The sequence below is a fragment of the Phalangium opilio genome, unplaced genomic scaffold (genome assembly GCF_054372755.1).
Source record: "Phalangium opilio isolate 3A_F unplaced genomic scaffold, DU_Popi_V2 ptg000523l_1, whole genome shotgun sequence".
Classification (NCBI taxonomy): Eukaryota; Metazoa; Arthropoda; class Arachnida; order Opiliones; family Phalangiidae; genus Phalangium; species Phalangium opilio.
This window is the reverse complement of record NW_028324241.1, coordinates 1,991,110-2,009,896: the sequence shown is the minus strand read 5'-3', so window position 1 is coordinate 2,009,896 and position 18,787 is coordinate 1,991,110. Positions and strand designations below refer to the sequence as shown.

The following is an 18,787-nucleotide window of genomic DNA, read 5'->3' as shown; positions in this document are numbered from 1 at the left end:
TTAGTTAAATCGACATTACGGCCTTTAACAAGGGCGAATAGTTAAGTGGTAGAGCATTCGATTGCAGATCGAGAGGTCCTTGGTTCAAACCGAGTTCCCCCTGTAACAGCACTGATCATTCTTTTTATTTTAGTTAAATCGACATTACGGCTAGGAACAAGGAGGGATAACTCGCATTCGACTGCAGATCGAGAGGGCCTTGTATCAAACCCGAGTTCTCCCTGTAGTAGCACGGATCATTCCGTTTATTTTAGTTAAATCGACATTACGGCCTTTAACAAGGGCGAATAGTTAAGTGGTAGAGCATTCGATTGCAGATCGTGAGGTCCTTGGTTCAAACCGAGTTCCCCCTGTAACAGCACTGATCATTCTTTTTATTTTAGTTTAATCGACATTACGGCTAGGATTAAGGAGATATAGCTCGCATTCGACTGCAGGTCGAGAGGTTCTTGGTTCAAACCCGAGTTCCCCCTGTAACAGCACGGATCATTCCAATTATTTTAGTTAAATCGACATTACGGCTAGGAACAAGGAGGGACAACTCGCATTCGACTGCAGATCGAAAGGTCCTTGGTTCAAACCGGAGTTCCCCCTGTTGTAGCACGGATCATTCCGTTTATTTTAGTTAAATCGACATTACGGCTCTGAACAAGGGGGAATAGCTCAGTGGTAGAGCATTGGACTGCAGATCGAGAGATCCTTGTACCAAACCCGAGTTCTCCCTGTAGTAGCACGGATCATTCCGTTTATTTTAGTTAAATCGACATTACGGCCTTTAACAAGGGCGAATAGTTAAGTGGTAGAGCATTCGATTGCAGATCGAGAGGTCCTTGGTTCAAACCGAGTTCCCCCTGTAACAGCACTGATCATTCTTTTTATTTTAGTTAAATCGACATTACGGCTAGGAACAAGGAGGGATAACTCGCATTCGACTGCAGATCGAGAGGGCCTTGTATCAAACCCGAGTTCTCCCTGTAGTAGCACGGATCATTCCGTTTATTTTAGTTAAATCGACATTACGGCCTTTAACAAGGGCGAATAGTTAAGTGGTAGAGCATTCGATTGCAGATCGAGAGGTCCTTGGTTCAAACCGAGTTCCCCCTGTAACAGCACTGATCATTCTTTTTATTTTAGTTAAATCAACATTACGGCTAGGCACAAGGAGATATAGCTCGCATTCGACTGCAGATCGAGAGGTTCTTGGTTCAAACCCGAGTTCCCCCTGTAACAGCACGGATTATTCCCTTTATTTTAGTTAAATCGACATTACGGCGAGGAACAAAGGGGAATAGCTCAGTGGTAGAGCATTCGACTGAGATCGAGAGGTCTTTGGTTCAAACCCTAGTTCCCCCTGTAATAGCACGGATCATTCCGTTTATTTTAGTTAAATCGACATTACGGCTAGGAACAAGGAGGGACAACTCGCATTCGACTGCAGATCGAAAGGTCCTTGGTTCAAACCGGAGTTCCCCCTGTAGTAGCACGGATCATTCCGTTTATTTTAGTTAAATCGACATTACGGCTCTGAACAAGGGGGAATAGCTCAGTGGTAGAGCATTCGACTGCAGATCGAGAGATCCTTGTATCAAACCCGAGTTCTCCCTGTAGTAGCACGGATCATTCCGTTTATTTTAGTTAAATCGACATTACGGTTATGAACAAGGGGGAATAGCTCAGTGGTAGAGCATTCGACTGCAGATCGAAAGGTCCTTGGTTCAAACCGGAGTTCCCCCTGTAATAGCACGGATCATTCCGTTTATTTTAGTTAAATCGACATTACGGCCTTTAACAAGGGGGAATAGTTAAGTGGTAGAGCATTCGACTGCAGATCGAGAGGTCCTTGGCTCAAACCGAGTTCCCCCTGTAACAGCACGGATCATTCCGTTTATTTTAGTTAAATCGACATTACGGCTCTGAACAAGGGGGAATAGCTCAGTGGTAGAGCATTCGACTGCAGATCGAGAGATCCTTGGTTCAAACCCGAGTTCCCCCTGTAACAGCACGGATCATTCCGTTTATTTTAGTTAAATCGACATTACGGCTAGGAACAAGGAGGGATAACTCTTATTCGACTGCAGATCGAGAGGTCCTTGGTTCAAACCCGAGTTCCCCCTGTAACTGCTCGGATCATTCCGTTTATTTTAGTTAAATCGACATTACGGCTAGGAACAAGGAGGGATAACTCGCATTCGACTGCAGATCGAGAAGTCCTTGGTTCAAACCCGAATTCCCCCTGTAACAGCACGGATTATTCCCTTTATTTTAGTTAAATCGATATTACGGCTAGGAACAAGGAGGGATAACTCGCATTCGACTGCAGATCGAGAGATCCTTGGTTCAAACCCGAGTTCCCCCTGTAACAGCACGGATCATTCCGTTTATTTTAGTTAAAACGACTTTGGGGCCTTTAACAAGGGGGAATAGCTCAGTGGTAGAGCATTCGACTGCAGATCGAGAGGTCCTTCTTTCAAACCGGAGTTCCCCCTGTAGTAGCACGGATCATTCCCTTTATTTTAGTTAAATCGACATTACGGCTCTGAACAAGGGGGAATAGCTCAGTGGTAGAGCATTCGACTGCAGATCGAGAGGTCCTTGTTTCAAACCCGAGTTCTCCCTGTAGTAGCACGGATCATTCCGTTTATTTTAGTTAAATCGACATTACGGCCTTTAACAAGGGCGAATAGTTAAGTGGTAGAGCATTCGATTGCAGATCGTGAGGTCGTTGGTTCAAACCGAGTTCCCCCTGTAACAGCACTGATCATTCTTTTTATTTTAGTTAAATCGACATTACGGCTAGGAACAAGGAGATATAGCTCGCATTCGACTGCAGGTCGAGAGGTTCTTGGTTCAAACCCGAGTTCCCCCTGTAACAGCACGGATTATTCCCTTTATTTTAGTTAAATCGACATTACGGCTAGGAACAAGGAGATATAGCTCGCATTCGACTGCAGGTCGAGAGGTTCTTGGTTCAAACCCGAGTTCCCCCTGTAACAGCACGGATTATTCCCTTTATTTTAGTTAAATCGACATTACGGCGAGGAACAAAGGGGAATAGCTCAGTGGTAGAGCATTCGACTGAGATCGAGAGGTCTTTGGTTCAAACCCGAGTTCCCCCTGTAATAGCACGGATCATTCCGTTTATTTTAGTTAAATCGACATTACGGCCTTTAACAAGGGGGATTAGCTCAGTGTTAGAGCATTCGACTGCAGATCGAGAGGTCCTTGGTTCACACCCGAGTTCCCCCTGTAACAGCACGGATCATTCCGTTTATTTTAGTTAAATCGACATTACGGTTATGAACAAGGGGGAATAGCTCAGTGGTAGAGCATTCGACTGCAGATCGAAAGGTCCTTGGTTCAAACCGGAGTTTTCCCTGTAATAGCACGGATCATTCTTTTTATTTTAGTTAAATCGACATTACGGCTAGGAACAAGGAGATATAGCTCGCATTCGACTGCAGGTCGAGAGGTTCTTGGTTCAAACCCGAGTTCCCCCTGTAGTAGCACGGATCATTCCGTTTATTGTAGTTAAATCGACATTACGGCTCTGAACAAGGGGGAATAGCTCAGTGGTAGAGCATTCGACTGCAGATCGAGAGATCCTTGTATCAAACCCGAGTTCTCCCTGTAGTAGCACGGATCATTCCGTTTATTTTAGTTAAATCGACATTACCGCCTTTAACAAGGGCGAATAGTTAAGTGGTAGAGCATTCGATTGCAGATCGGGAGGTCCTTGGTTCAAACCGAGTTCCCCCTGTAACAGCACTGATCATTCTTTTTGTTTTAGTTAAATCGACATTACGGCTAGGAACAAGGAGGGATAACTCGCATTCGACTGCAGATCGAGAGATCCTTGTATCAAACCCGAGTTCTCCCTGTAGTAGCACGGATCATTCCGTTTATTTTAGTTAAATCGACATTACGGCCTTTAACAAGGGCGAATAGTTAAGTGGTAGAGCTTTCGATTGCAGATCGAGAGGTCCTTGGTTCAAACCGAGTTCCCCCTGTAACAGCACTGATCATTATTTTTATTTTAGTTAAATCGACATTACGGCTAGGCACAAGGAGATATAGCTCGCATTCGACTGCAGATCGAGAGGTTCTTGGTTCAAACCCGAGTTCCCCCTGTAACAGCACGGATTATTCCCTTTATTTTAGTTAAATCGACATTACGGCGAGGAACAAAGGGGAATAGGTCAGTGGTAGAGCATTCGACTGAGATCGAGAGGTCTTTGGTTCAAACCCGAGTTCCCCCTGTAATAGCACGGATCATTCCGTTTATTTTAGTTAAATCGACATTACGGCCTTTAACAAGGGGGATTAGCTCAGTGTTAGAGCATTCGACTGCAGATCGAGAGGTCCTTGGTTCACACCCGAGTTCCCCCTGTAACAGCACGGATCATTCCGTTTATTTTAGTTAAATCGACATTACGGTTATGAACAAGGGGGAATAGCTCAGTGGTAGAGCATTCGACTGCAGATCGAAAGGTCCTTGGTTCAAACCGGAGTTCCCCCTGTAATAGCACGGATCATTCTTTTTATTTTAGTTAAATCGACATTACGGCTAGGAACAAGGAGATATAGCTCGCATTCGACTGCAGGTCGAGAGGTTCTTGGTTCAAACCCGAGTTCCCCCTGTAGTAGCACGGATCATTCCGTTTATTGTAGTTAAATCGACATTACGGCTCTGAACAAGGGGGAATAGCTCAGTGGTAGAGCATTCGACTGCAGATCGAGAGATCCTTGTATCAAACCCGAGTTCTCCCTGTAGTAGCACGGATCATTCCGTTTATTTTAGTTAAATCGACATTACCGCCTTTAACAAGGGCGAATAGTTAAGTGGTAGAGCATTCGATTGCAGATCGGGAGGTCCTTGGTTCAAACCGAGTTCCCCCTGTAACAGCACTGATCATTCTTTTTGTTTTAGTTAAATCGACATTACGGCTAGGAACAAGGAGGGATAACTCGCATTCGACTGCAGATCGAGAGATCCTTGTATCAAACCCGAGTTCTCCCTGTAGTAGCACGGATCATTCCGTTTATTTTAGTTAAATCGACATTACGGCCTTTAACAAGGGCGAATAGTTAAGTGGTAGAGCTTTCGATTGCAGATCGAGAGGTCCTTGGTTCAAACCGAGTTCCCCCTGTAACAGCACTGATCATTCTTTTTATTTTAGTTAAATCGACATTACGGCTAGGCACAAGGAGATATAGCTCGCATTCGACTGCAGATCGAGAGGTTCTTGGTTCAAACCCGAGTTCCCCCTGTAACAGCACGGATTATTCCCTTTATTTTAGTTAAATCGACATTACGGCGAGGAACAAAGGGGAATAGCTCAGTGGTAGAGCATTCGACTGAGATCGAGAGGTCTTTGGTTCAAACCCGAGTTCCCCCTGTAATAGCACGGATCATTCCGTTTATTTTAGTTAAATCGACATTACGGCCTTTAACAAGGGGGATTAGCTCAGTGTTAGAGCATTCGACTGCAGATCGAGAAGTCCTTGGATCACACCCGAGTTCCCCCTGTAACAGCACGGATCATTCCGTTTATCTTAGTTAAATCGACATTACGGTTATGAACAAGGGGGAATAGCTCAGTGGTAGAGCATTCGACTGAGATCGAGAGGTCTTTGGTTCAAACCCGAGTTCCCCCTGTAATAGCACGGATCATTCCGTTTATTTTAGTTAAATCGACATTACGGCCTTTAACAAGGGGGATTAGCTCAGTGTTAGAGCATTCGACTGCAGATCGAGAGGTCCTTGGTTCACACCCGAGTTCCCCCTGTAACAGCACGGATCATTCCGTTTATTGTAGTCAAATCGACATTACGGCTCTGAACAAGGGGGAATAGCTCAGTGGTAGAGCATTCGACTGCAGATCGAGAGATCCTTGTATCAAACCCGAGTTCTCCCTGTAGTAGCACGGATCATTCCGTTTATTTTAGTTAAATCGACATTACCGCCTTTAACAAGGGCGAATAGTTAAGTGGTAGAGCATTCGATTGCAGATCGGGAGGTCCTTGGTTCAAACCGAGTTCCCCCTGTAACAGCACTGATCATTCTTTTTGTTTTAGTTAAATCGACATTACGGCTAGGAACAAGGAGGGATAACTCGCATTCGACTGCAGATCGAGAGATCCTTGTATCAAACCCGAGTTCTCCCTGTAGTAGCACGGATCATTCCGTTTATTTTAGTTAAATCGACATTACGGCCTTTAACAAGGGCGAATAGTTAAGTGGTAGAGCTTTCGATTGCAGATCGAGAGGTCCTTGGTTCAAACCGAGTTCCCCCTGTAACAGCACTGATCATTCTTTTTATTTTAGTTAAATCGACATTACGGCTAGGCACAAGGAGATATAGCTCGCATTCGACTGCAGATCGAGAGGTTCTTGGTTCAAACCCGAGTTCCCCCTGTAACAGCACGGATTATTCCCTTTATTTTAGTTAAATCGACATTACGGTTATGAACAAGGGGGAATAGCTCAGTGGTAGAGCATTCGACTGAGATCGAGAGGTCTTTGGTTCAAACCCGAGTTCCCCCTGTAATAGCACGGATCATTCCGTTTATTTTAGTTAAATCGACATTACGGCCTTTAACAAGGGGGATTAGCTCAGTGTTAGAGCATTCGACTGCAGATCGAGAGGTCCTTGGTTCACACCCGAGTTCCCCCTGTAACAGCACGGATCATTCCGTTTATTTTAGTTAAATCGACATTACGGTTTTGAACAAGGGGGAATAGCTCAGTGGTAGAGCATTCGACTGCAGATCGAAAGGTCCTTGGTTCAAACCGGAGTACCCCCTGTAATAGCACGGATCATTCTTTTTATTTTAGTTAAATCGACATTACGGCTAGGAACAAGGAGATATAGCTCGCATTCGACTGCAGGTCGAGAGGTTCTTGGTTCAAACCCGAGTTCCCCCTGTAGTAGCACGGATCATTCCGTTTATTTTAGTTAAATCGACATTACGGCTCTGAACAAGGGGGAATAGCTCAGTGGTAGAGCATTCGACTGCAGATCGAGAGATCCTTGTATCAAACCCGAGTTCTCCCTGTAGTAGCACGGATCATTCCGTTTATTTTAGTTAAATCGACATTACCGCCTTTAACAAGGGCGAATAGTTAAGTGGTAGAGCATTCGATTGCAGATCGGGAGGTCCTTGGTTCAAACCGAGTTCCCCCTGTAACAGCACTGATCATTCTTTTTGTTTTAGTTAAATCGACATTACGGCTAGGAACAAGGAGGGATAACTCGCATTCGACTGCAGATCGAGAGATCCTTGTATCAAACCCGAGTTCTCCCTGTAGTAGCACGGATCATTCCGTTTATTTTAGTTAAATCGACATCACGGCCTTTAACAAGGGCGAATAGTTAAGTGGTAGAGCTTTCGATTGCAGATCGAGAGGTCCTTGGTTCAAACCGAGTTCCCCCTGTAACAGCACTGATCATTCTTTTTATTTTAGTTAAATCGACATTACGGCTAGGCACAAGGAGATATAGCTCGCATTCGACTGCAGATCGAGAGGTTCTTGGTTCAAACCCGAGTTCCCCCTGTAACAGCACGGATTATTCCCTTTATTTTAGTTAAATCGACATTACGGCGAGGAACAAAGGGGAATAGCTCAGTGGTAGAGCATTCGACTGAGATCGAGAGGTCTTTGGTTCAAACCCGAGTTCCCCCTGTAATAGCACGGATCATTCCGTTTATTTTAGTTAAATCGACATTACGGCCTTTAACAAGGGGGATTAGCTCAGTGTTAGAGCATTCGACTGCAGATCGAGAAGTCCTTGGATCACACCCGAGTTCCCCCTGTAACAGCACGGATCATTCCGTTTATTTTAGTTAAATCGACATTACGGTTATGAACAAGGGGGAATAGCTCAGTGGTAGAGCATTCGACTGAGATCGAGAGGTCTTTGGTTCAAACCCGAGTTCCCCCTGTAATAGCACGGATCATTCCGTTTATTTTAGTTAAATCGACATTACGGCCTTTAACAAGGGGGATTAGCTCAGTGTTAGAGCATTCGACTGCAGATCGAGAGGTCCTTGGTTCACACCCGAGTTCCCCCTGTAACAGCACGGATCATTCCGTTTATTTTAGTTAAATCGACATTACGGTTATGAACAAGGGGGAATAGCTCAGTGGTAGAGCATTCGACTGCAGATCGAAAGGTCCTTGGTTCAAACCGGAGTTCCCCCTGTAATAGCACGGATCATTCTTTTTATTTTAGTTAAATCGACATTACGGCTAGGAACAAGGAGATATAGCTCGCATTCGACTGCAGGTCGAGAGGTTCTTGGTTCAAACCCGAGTTCCCCCTGTAGTAGCACGGATCATTCCGTTTATTGTAGTTAAATCGACATTACGGCTCTGAACAAGGGGGAATAGCTCAGTGGTAGAGCATTCGACTGCAGATCGAGAGATCCTTGTATAAAACCCGAGTTCTCCCTGTAGTAGCACGGATCATTCCGTTTATTTTAGTTAAATCGACATTACCGCCTTTAACAAGGGCGAATAGTTAAGTGGTAGAGCATTCGATTGCAGATCGGGAGGTCCTTGGTTCAAACCGAGTTCCCCCTGTAACAGCACTGATCATTCTTTTTGTTTTAGTTAAATCGACATTACGGCTAGGAACAAGGAGGGATAACTCGCAATTGACTGCAGATCGAGAGATCCTTGTATCAAACCCGAGTTCTCCCTGTAGTAGCACGGATCATTCCGTTTATTTTAGTTAAATCGACATTACGGCCTTTAACAAGGGCGAATAGTTAAGTGGTAGAGCTTTCGATTGCAGATCGAGAGGTCCTTGGTTCAAACCGAGTTCCCCCTGTAACAGCACTGATCATTCTTTTTATTTTAGTTAAATCGACATTACGGCTAGGCACAAGGAGATATAGCTCGCATTCGACTGCAGATCGAGAGGTTCTTGGTTCAAACCCGAGTTCCCCCTGTAACAGCACGGATTATTCCCTTTATTTTAGTTAAATCGACATTACGGCGAGGAACAAAGGGGAATAGCTCAGTGGTAGAGCATTCGACTGAGATCGAGAGGTCTTTGGTTCAAACCCGAGTTCCCCCTGTAATAGCACGGATCATTCCGTTTATTTTAGTTAAATCGACATTACGGCCTTTAACAAGGGGGATTAGCTCAGTGTTAGAGCATTCGACTGCAGATCGAGAAGTCCTTGGATCACACCCGAGTTCCCCCTGTAACAGCACGGATCATTCCGTTTATTTTAGTTAAATCGACATTACGGTTATGAACAAGGGGGAATAGCTCAGTGGTAGAGCATTCGACTGAGATCGAGAGGTCTTTGGTTCAAACCCGAGTTCCCCCTGTAATAGCACGGATCATTCCGTTTATTTTAGTTAAATCGACATTACGGCCTTTAACAAGGGGGATTAGCTCAGTGTTAGAGCATTCGACTGCAGATCGAGAGGTCCTTGGTTCACACCCGAGTTCCCCCTGTAACAGCACGGATCATTCCGTTTATTTTAGTTAAATCGACATTACGGTTTTGAACAAGGGGGAATAGCTCAGTGGTAGAGCATTCGACTGCAGATCGAAAGGTCCTTGGTTCAAACCGGAGTTCCCCCTGTAATAGCACGGATCATTCTTTTTATTTTAGTTAAATCGACATTACGGCTAGGAACAAGGAGATATAGCTCGCATTCGACTGCAGGTCGAGAGGTTCTTGGTTCAAACCCGAGTTCCCCCTGTAGTAGCACGGATCATTCCGTTTATTGTAGTTAAATCGACATTACGGCTCTGAACAAGGGGGAATAGCTCAGTGGTAGAGCATTCGACTGCAGATCGAGAGATCCTTGTATCAAACCCGAGTTCTCCCTGTAGTAGCACGGATCATTCCGTTTATTTTAGTTAAATCGACATTACGGTCTTTAACAAGGGCGAATAGTTAAGTGGTAGAGCATTCGATTGCAGATCGAGAGGTCCTTGGTTCAAACCGAGTTCCCCCTGTAACAGCACTGATCATTCTTTTTGTTTTAGTTAAATCGACATTACGGCTAGGAACAAGGAGGGATAACTCGCATTCGACTGCAGATCGAGAGATCCTTGTATCAAACCCGAGTTCTCCCTGTAGTAGCACGGATCATTCCGTTTATTTTAGTTAAATCGACATTACGGCCTTTAACAAGGGCGAATAGTTAAGTGGTAGAGCTTTCGATTGCAGATCGAGAGGTCCTTGGTTCAAACCGAGTTCCCCCTGTAACAGCACTGATCATTCTTTTTATTTTAGTTAAATCGACATTACGGCTAGGCACAAGGAGATATAGCTCGCATTCGACTGCAGGTCGAGAGGTTCTTGGTTCAAACCCGAGTTCCCCCTGTAACAGCACGGATCATTCCAATTATTTTAGTTAAATCGACATTACGGCTAGGAACAAGGAGATATATCTCGCATTCGACTGCAGATCGAGAGGTTCTTGGTTCAACCCCGAGTTCCCCCTGTAACAGCACGGATTATTCCCTTTATTTTAGTTAAATCGACATTACGGCCTTTAACAAGGGGGATTAGCTCAGTGTTAGAGCATTCGACTGCAGATCGAGAAGTCCTTGGTTCACACCCGAGTTCCCCCTGTAACAGCACGGATCATTCCGTTTATTTTAGTTAAATCGACATTACGGTTATGAACAAGGGGGAATAGCTCAGTGGTAGAGCATTCGACTGCAGATCGAAAGGTCCTTGGTTCAAACCGGAGTTCCGCCTGTAATAGCACGGATCATTCCGTTTATTTTAGTTAAATCGACATTACGGCCTTTAACAAGGGGGAATAGTTAAGTGGTAGAGCATTCGACTGCAGATCGAGAGGTCCTTGGCTCAAACCGAGTTCCCCCTGTAACAGCACGGATCATTCCGTTTATTTTAGTTAAATCGACATTACGGCTCTGAACAAGGGGGAATAGCTCAGTGGTAGAGCATTCGACTGCAGATCGAGAGATCCTTGGTTCAAACCCGAGTTCCCCCTGTAACAGCACGGATCATTCCGTTTATTTTAGTTAAATCGACATTACGGCTAAGAACAAGGAGGGATAACTCGCATTCGACTGCAGATCGAGAGGTCCTTGGTTCAAACCCGAGTTCCCCCTGTAACAGCACGGATTATTCCCTTTATTTTAGTTAAATCGATATTACGGCTAGGAACAAGGAGGGATAACTCGCATTCGACTGCAGATCGAGAGATCCTTGGTTCAAACCCGAGTTCCCCCTGTAACAGCACGGATCATTCCGTTTATTTTAGTTAAAACGACTTTGGGGCCTTTAACAAGGGGAATAGCTCAGTGGTAGAGCATTCGACTGCAGATCGAGAGGTCCTTCTTTCAAACCGGAGTTCCCCCTGTAGTAGCACGGATCATTCCGTTTATTTTAGTTAAATCGACATTACGGCTCTGAACAAGGGGGAATAGCTCAGTGGTAGAGCATTCGACTGCAGATCGAGAGGTCCTTGTTTCAAACCCGAGTTCTCACTGTAGTAGCACGGATCATTCCGTTTATTTTAGTTAAATCGACATTACGGCCTTTAACAAGGGCGAATAGTTAAGTGGTAGAGCATTCGATTGCAGATCGTGAGGTCCTTGGTTCAAACCGAGTTCCGCCTGTAACAGCACTGATCATTCCTTTTAATTTAGTTAAATCGACATTACGGCTAGGAACAAGGAGGGATAGCTCGCATTCGACTGCAGATCGAAAGGTCCTTGGTTCAAACCCGAGTTCCCCCTGTAACAGCACGGATCATTCCGTTTATTTTAGGTAAATCGACATTACGGCTAGGAACAAGGAGGGATAGCTCGCATTCGACTGCAGATCGAGAGGTTCTGGGTTTAAACCCGAGTTCCCTCTGTAACAGCACGGATCATTCCGTTTATTTTAGTTAAATCGACATTACGGCCTTGAACAAGGGGGGAATAGCTCAGTGGTAGAACATTCGACTGCAGATCGAGAGGTCCTTGGTTCAAAGCCGAGTTCCCCCTGTAACAGCACGGATTATTCCCTTTATTTTAGTTAAATCGACATTACGGCTAGGAACAAGGAGGGATAACTCGCATTCGACTGCAGATCGAGAGGTCCTTGGTTCAAACCCGAGTTCCCCCTGTAACAGCACGGATCATTCCGTTTATTTTAGTTAAATCGACATTACGGCCTTGAACAAGGGGGAATAGCTCAGTGGTAGAGCATTCGACTGCAGATCGAGAGGTCCTTGGTTCAAACCCGAGTTCCCCCTGTAACAGCACGGATTATTCCCTTTATTTTAGTTAAATCGACATTACGGCTAGGAACAAGGAGGGATAACTCGCATTCGACTGCAGATCGAGAGGTCCTTGGTTCAAACCCGAGTTCCCCCTGTAACAGCACGGATCATTCCGTTTATTTTAGTTAAATCGACATTACGGCCTTGAACAAGGGGGAATAGCTCAGTGGTAGAGCATTCGACTGCAGATCGAGAGGTCCTTGGTTCAAACCCGAGTTCCCCCTGTAACAGCACGGATCATTCCGTTTATTTTAGTTAAATAGACATTACGGCCTTGAACAAGGGGGAATAGCTCAGTGGTAGAGCAATCGATTGCAGATCGTGAGGTCCTTGGTTCAAACCGAGTTCCCCCTGTAACAGCACTGATCATTCTTTTTTTTTAGTTAAATCGACATTACGGCTAGGAACAAGGAGATATAGCTCGCATTCGACTGCAGGTCGAGAGGTTCTTGGTTCAAACCCGAGTTCCCCCTGTAACAGCACGGATCATTCCAATTATTTTAGTTAAATCGACATTACGGCTAGGAACAAGGAGGGACAACTCGCATTCGACTGCAGATCGAAAGGTCCTTGGTTCAAACCCGAGTTCCCCCTGTAACAGCACGGATCATTCAGTTTATTTTATTTAAAACGACATTACGACTATGAACAAGGGGAATAGCTCAATGGTAGAGCATTCGACTGCAGATCGAGAGGTCCTTGGTTAAAACCCGAGTTCCCCCTGTAACAGCACGGATCATTCCGTTTATTTTAGTTAAATAGACATTACGGCCTTGAACAAGGGGGAATAGCTCAGTGGTAGAGCATTCGACTGCAGATCGAGAGGTCCTTGGTTCAAACCCGAGTTCCCCCTGTAACAGCACGGACTATTCCCTTTATTTTAATTAAATCGACATTACGGCTAGGAACAAGGAGGGATAACTCGCATTCGACTGTAGATCGAGAGGTCCTTGGTTCAAACCTGAGTTCCCCCTGTAACAGCACGGATCATTCCAATTATTTTAGTTAAACCGACATTACGGCTAGGAACAAGGAGGGATAACTCGCATTCGACTGCAGATTGAGAGGTCCTTGGTTCAAACCCGAGTTCCCCCTGTAACAGCACGGATCATTCCGTTTATTTTAGTTAAATCGACATTACGGCTAGGAACAAGGAGGGATAACTCGCATTCGACTGCAGATCGAGAGGTCCTTGGTTCAAACCCGAGTTCCCCCTGTAACAGCACGGATTATTCCCTTTATTTTAGTTAAATCGACATTACGGCTAGGAACAAGGAGGGATAACTCGCATTCGACTGCAGATCGAGAGGTCCTTGGTTCAAACCCGAGTTCCCCCTGTAACAGCACGGATTATTCCCTTTATTTTAGTTAAATCGACATTACGGCTAGGAACAAGGAGGGATAACTCGCATTCGACTGCAGATCGAGAGATCCTTGGTTCAAACCCGAGTTCCCCCTGTAACAGCACGGATCATTCCGTTTATTTTAGTTAAAACGACTTTGGGGCCTTGAACAAGGGGGAAAAGCTCAGTGGTAGAGCATTCGACTGCAGATCGAGAGGTTCTTAATTCAAACCCGAGTTCTCCCTGTAACAGCACGGATCATTCCGTTTATTTTAATTAAATCGACTTTGGGGCCTTGAACAAGGGGGAATAGCTCAGTGGTAGAGCATTCGACTGCAGATCGAGAGGTCCTTCTTTCAAACCGGAGTTCCCCCTGTAGTAGCACGGATCATTCCGTTTATTTTAGTTAAATCGACATTACGGCTCTGAACAAGGGGGAATAGCTCAGTGGTAGAGCATTCGACTGCAGATCGAGAGGTCCTTGTATCAAACCCGAGTTCTCCCTGTAGTAGCACGGATCATTCCGTTTATTTTAGTTAAATCGACATAACGGCCTTTAACAAGGGCGAATAGTTAAGTGGTAGAGCATTCGATTGCAGATCGAGAGGTCCTTGGTTCAAACCGAGTTCCCCCTGTAACAGCACTGATCATTCTTTTTATTTTAGTTAAATCGACATTACGGCTAAGAACAAGGAGATTTAGCTCGCATTCGACTGCAGATCGAGAGGTTCTTGGTTCAAACCCGAGTTCCCCCTGTAACAGCACGGATTATTCCCTTTATTTTAGTTAAATCGACATTACGGCGAGGAACAAAGGGGAATAGCTCAGTGGTAGAGCATTCGACTGAGATCGAGAGGTCTGGTCTTTGGTTCAAACCCGAGTTCCCCCTGTAATAGCACGCATCATTCCGTTTATTTTAGTTAAATCGACATTACGGCTAGGAACAAGGAGGGATAGCTCGCATTCGACTGCAGATCGAGAGGTTCTGGGTTTAAACCCGAGTTCCCCCTGTAACAACACGGATCATTCCGTTTATTTTATTCTTATCGACAGTACGGCTATGAACAAGGAGGGATAACTCGCATTCGACTGCAGATCGAAAGGTCCTTGGTTCAAACCGAGTTCCCCCTGTAACAGCACGGATCATTCCGTTTATTTTAGTTAAATCGACATTACGGCCTTGAACAAGGGGGAATAGCTCAGTGGTAGTGCATTCGACTGTAGATCGAGAGGTCCTTGGTTCAAACCCGAGTTCCCCCTGTAACAGCACGGATTATTCCGTTTATTTTAGTTAAATCGACAGTACGGCTATGAACAAGGAGGGATAACTCGCATTCGACTGCAGATCGAAAGGTCCTTGGTTCAAACCCGAGTTCCCCCTGTAACAGCACGGATCATTCCGTTTATTTTAGTTAAATCGACATTACGGCCTTGAACAAGGGGGAATAGCTCAGTGGTAGAGCATTCGACTGCAGATCGAGAGGTCCTTGTTTCAAACCCGAGTTCTCCCTGTAGTAGCACGGATCATTCCGTTTACTTTAGTTAAATCGACATTACGGCCTTTAACAAGGGCGAATAGTTAAGTGGTAGAGCATTCGATTGCAGATCGTGAGGTCCTTGGTTCAAACCGAGTTCCCCCTGTAACAGCACTGATCATTCTTTTTATTTTAGTTAAATCGACATTACGGCTAGGAACAAGGAGATATAGCTCGCATTCGACTGCAGGTCGAGAGGTTCTTGGTTCAAACCCGAGTTCCCCCTGTAACAGCACGGATCATTCCAATTATTTTAGTTAAATCGACATTACGGCTAGGAACAAGGAGGGACAACTCGCATTCGACTGCAGATCGAAAGGTCCTTGGTTCAAACCCGAGTTCCCCCTGTAACAGCACGGATCATTCAGTTTATTTTATTTAAAACGACATTACGACTATGAACAAGGGGAATAGCTCAATGGTAGAGCATTCGACTGCAGATCGAGAGGTCCTTGGTTAAAACCCGAGTTCCCCTGTAACAGCACGGATCATTCCGTTTATTTTAGTTAAATCGACATTACGGCCTTGAACAAGGGGGAATAGCTCAGTGGTAGAGCATTCGACTGCAGATCGAGAGGTCCTTGGTTCAAACCCGAGTTCCCCCTGTAACAGCACGGACTATTCCCTTCATTTTAATTAAATCGACATTACGGCTAGGAACAAGGAGGGATAACTCGCATTCGACTGTAGATCGAGAGGTCCTTGGTTCAAACCTGAGTTCCCCCTGTAACAGCACGGATCATTCCAATTATTTTAGTTAAATCGACATTACGGCTAGGAACAAGGGGAATAGCTCAATGGTAGAGCATTCGACTGCAGATCGAGAGGTCCTTGGTTAAAACCCGAGTTCCCCCTGTAACAGCACGGACTATTCCCTTTATTTTAATTAAATCGACATTACGGCTAGGAACAAGGAGGGATAACTCGCATTCGACTGTAGATCGAGAGGTCCTTGGTTCAAACCTGAGTTCCCCCTGTAACAGCACGGATCATTCCGTTTATTTTAGTTAAAACGACTTTGGGGCCTTGAACAAGGGGGAATAGCTCAGTGGTAGAGCATTCGACTGCAGATCGAGAGGTTCTTAATTCAAACCCGAGTTCTCCCTGTAACAGCACGGATCATTCCGTTTATTTTAATTAAATCGACTTTGGGGCCTTGAACAAGGGGGAATAGCTCAGTGGTAGAGCATTCGACTGCAGATCGAGAGGTCCTTTTTTCAAACCGGAGTTCCCCCTGTAGTAGCACGGATCATTCCGTTTATTTTAGTTAAATCGACATTACGGCTCTGAACAAGGGGGAATAGCTCAGTGGTAGAGCATTCGACTGCAGATCGAGAGGTCCTTGTATCAAACCCGAGTTCTCCCTGTAGTAGCACGGATCATTCCGTTTATTTTAGTTAAATCGACATAACGGCCTTTAACAAGGGCGAATAGTTAAGTGGTAGAGCATTCGATTGCAGATCGAGAGGTCCTTGGTTCAAACCGAGTTCCCCCTGTAACAGCACTGATCATTCTTTTTATTTTAGTTAAATCGACATTACGGCTAGGCACAAGGAGATATAGCTCGCATTCGACTGCAGATCGAGAGGTTCTTGGTTCAAACCCGAGTTCCCCCTGTAACAGCACGGATTATTCCCTTTATTTTAGTTAAATCGACATTACGGCGAGGAACAAAGGGGAATAGCTCAGTGGTAGAGCATTCGACTGAGATCGAGAGGTCTTTGGTTCAAACCCGAGTTCCCCCTGTAATAGCACGCATCATTCCGTTTATTTTAGTTAAATCGACATTACGGCTAGGAACAAGGAGGGATAGCTCGCATTCGACTGCAGATCGAGAGGTTCTTGGTTCAAACCCGAGTTCCCCCTGTAACAGCACGGATTATTCCGTTTATTTTAGTTAAATCGACAGTACGGCTATGAACAAGGAGGGATAACTCGCATTCGACTGCAGATCGAAAGGTCCTTGGTTCAAACCCGAGTTCCCCCTGTAACAGCACGGATCATTCCGTTTATTTTAGTTAAATCGACATTACGGCCTTGAACAAGGGGGAATAGCTCAGTGGTAGTGCATTCGACTGTAGATCGAGAGGTCCTTGGTTCAAACCCGAGTTCCCCCTGTAACAGCACGGATTATTCCGTTTATTTTAGTTAAATCGACAGTACGGCTATGAACAAGGAGGGATAACTCGCATTCGACTGCAGATCGAAAGGTCCTTGGTTCAAACCCGAGTTCCCCCTGTAACAGCACGGATCATTCCGTTTATTTTAGTTAAATCGACATTACGGCCTTGAACAAGGGGGAATAGCTCAGTGGTAGAGCATTCGACTGCAGATCGAGAGGTCCTTGTTTCAAACCCGAGTTCTCCCTGTAGTAGCACGGATCATTCCGTTTACTTTAGTTAAATCGACATTACGGCCTTTAACAAGGGCGAATAGTTAAGTGGTAGAGCATTCGATTGCAGATCGTGAGGTCCTTGGTTCAAACCGAGTTCCCCCTGTAACAGCACTGATCATTCTTTTTATTTTAGTTAAATCGACATTACGGCTAGGAACAAGGAGATATAGCTCGCATTCGACTGCAGGTCGAGAGGTTCTTGGTTCAAACCCGAGTTCCCCCTGTAACAGCACGGACTATTCCCTTTATTTTAATTAAATCGACATTACGGCTAGGAACAAGGAGGGATAACTCGCATTCGACTGTAGATCGAGAGGTCCTTGGTTCAAACCTGAGTTCCCCCTGTAACAGCACGGATCATTCCAATTATTTTAGTTAAATCGACATTACGGCTAGGAACAAGGAGGGATAACTCGCATTCGACTGCAGATTGAGAGGTCCTTGGTTCAAACCCGATTTCCCCCTGTAACAGCACGGATCATTCCGTTTATTTTAGTTAAATCGACATTACGGCTAGGAACAAGGAGGGATAACTCGCATTCGACTGCAGATCGAGAGGTCCTTGGTTCAAACCCGAGTTCCCCCTGTAACAGCACGGATTATTCCCTTTATTTTAGTTAAATCGACATTACGGCTAGGAACAAGGAGGGATAACTCGCATTCGACTGCAGATCGAGAGATCCTTGGTTCAAACCCGAGTTCCCCCTGTAACAGCACGGATCATTCCGTTTATTTTAGTTAAAACGACTTTGGGGCCTTGAACAAGGGGGAATATCTCAGTGGTAGAGCATTCGACTGCAGATCGAGAGGTTCTTAATTCAAACCCGAGTTCTCCCTGTAACAGCACGGATCATTCCGTTTATTTTATTAAATCGACTTTGGGGCCTTGAACAAGGGGGAATAGCTCAGTGGTAGAGCATTCGACTGCAGATCGAGAGGTCCTTCTTTCAAACCGGAGTTCCCCCTGTAGTAGCACGGATCATTCCGTTTATTTTAGTTAAATCGACATTACGGCTCTGAACAAGGGGGAATAGCTCAGTGGTAGAGCATTCCACTGCAGATCGAGAGGTCCTTGTATCAAACCCGAGTTCTCCCTGTAGTAGCACGGATCATTCCGTTTATTTTAGTTAAATCGACATAACGGCCTTTAACAAGGGCGAATAGTTAAGTGGTAGAGCATTCGATTGCAGATCGAGAGGTCCTTGGTTCAAACCGAGTTCCCCCTGTAACAGCACTGATC

At 45.2% G+C, this 18,787-nt stretch overlaps 10 non-coding genes across 10 annotated transcripts; all 10 read left to right on the top strand.

The window, feature by feature from the left end:
- Positions 1-1,282: 1,282 nt before the first annotated feature.
- TRNAL-GAG (transfer RNA leucine (anticodon GAG)) lies at positions 1,283-1,474 on the top strand. The gene is made up of 2 exons: positions 1,283-1,318; positions 1,439-1,474. It is a non-coding gene; the product is annotated as a tRNA-Leu (tRNA).
- Positions 1,475-1,921: 447 nt separating this feature from the next.
- Positions 1,922-1,993, top strand: TRNAC-GCA (transfer RNA cysteine (anticodon GCA)). The gene has a single exon. It is a non-coding gene; the product is annotated as a tRNA-Cys (tRNA).
- An 8,928-nt stretch (positions 1,994-10,921) lies between these two features.
- On the top strand, positions 10,922-10,993 carry TRNAC-GCA (transfer RNA cysteine (anticodon GCA)). Its single transcript has one exon. It is a non-coding gene; the product is annotated as a tRNA-Cys (tRNA).
- A 1,182-nt stretch (positions 10,994-12,175) lies between these two features.
- Positions 12,176-12,247, top strand: TRNAC-GCA (transfer RNA cysteine (anticodon GCA)). The gene has a single exon. It is a non-coding gene; the product is annotated as a tRNA-Cys (tRNA).
- Positions 12,248-12,426: 179 nt separating this feature from the next.
- TRNAC-GCA (transfer RNA cysteine (anticodon GCA)) lies at positions 12,427-12,498 on the top strand. Its single transcript has one exon. It is a non-coding gene; the product is annotated as a tRNA-Cys (tRNA).
- Positions 12,499-13,055: 557 nt separating this feature from the next.
- TRNAC-GCA (transfer RNA cysteine (anticodon GCA)) lies at positions 13,056-13,127 on the top strand. Its single transcript has one exon. It is a non-coding gene; the product is annotated as a tRNA-Cys (tRNA).
- A 1,678-nt stretch (positions 13,128-14,805) lies between these two features.
- TRNAY-GUA (transfer RNA tyrosine (anticodon GUA)) lies at positions 14,806-14,877 on the top strand. The gene has a single exon. It is a non-coding gene; the product is annotated as a tRNA-Tyr (tRNA).
- An 808-nt stretch (positions 14,878-15,685) lies between these two features.
- TRNAC-GCA (transfer RNA cysteine (anticodon GCA)) lies at positions 15,686-15,757 on the top strand. The gene has a single exon. It is a non-coding gene; the product is annotated as a tRNA-Cys (tRNA).
- Positions 15,758-16,826: 1,069 nt separating this feature from the next.
- On the top strand, positions 16,827-17,018 carry TRNAL-GAG (transfer RNA leucine (anticodon GAG)). The gene is made up of 2 exons: positions 16,827-16,862; positions 16,983-17,018. It is a non-coding gene; the product is annotated as a tRNA-Leu (tRNA).
- Positions 17,019-17,197: 179 nt separating this feature from the next.
- Positions 17,198-17,269, top strand: TRNAY-GUA (transfer RNA tyrosine (anticodon GUA)). Its single transcript has one exon. It is a non-coding gene; the product is annotated as a tRNA-Tyr (tRNA).
- The last annotated feature ends 1,518 nt before the right edge of the window (positions 17,270-18,787 follow it).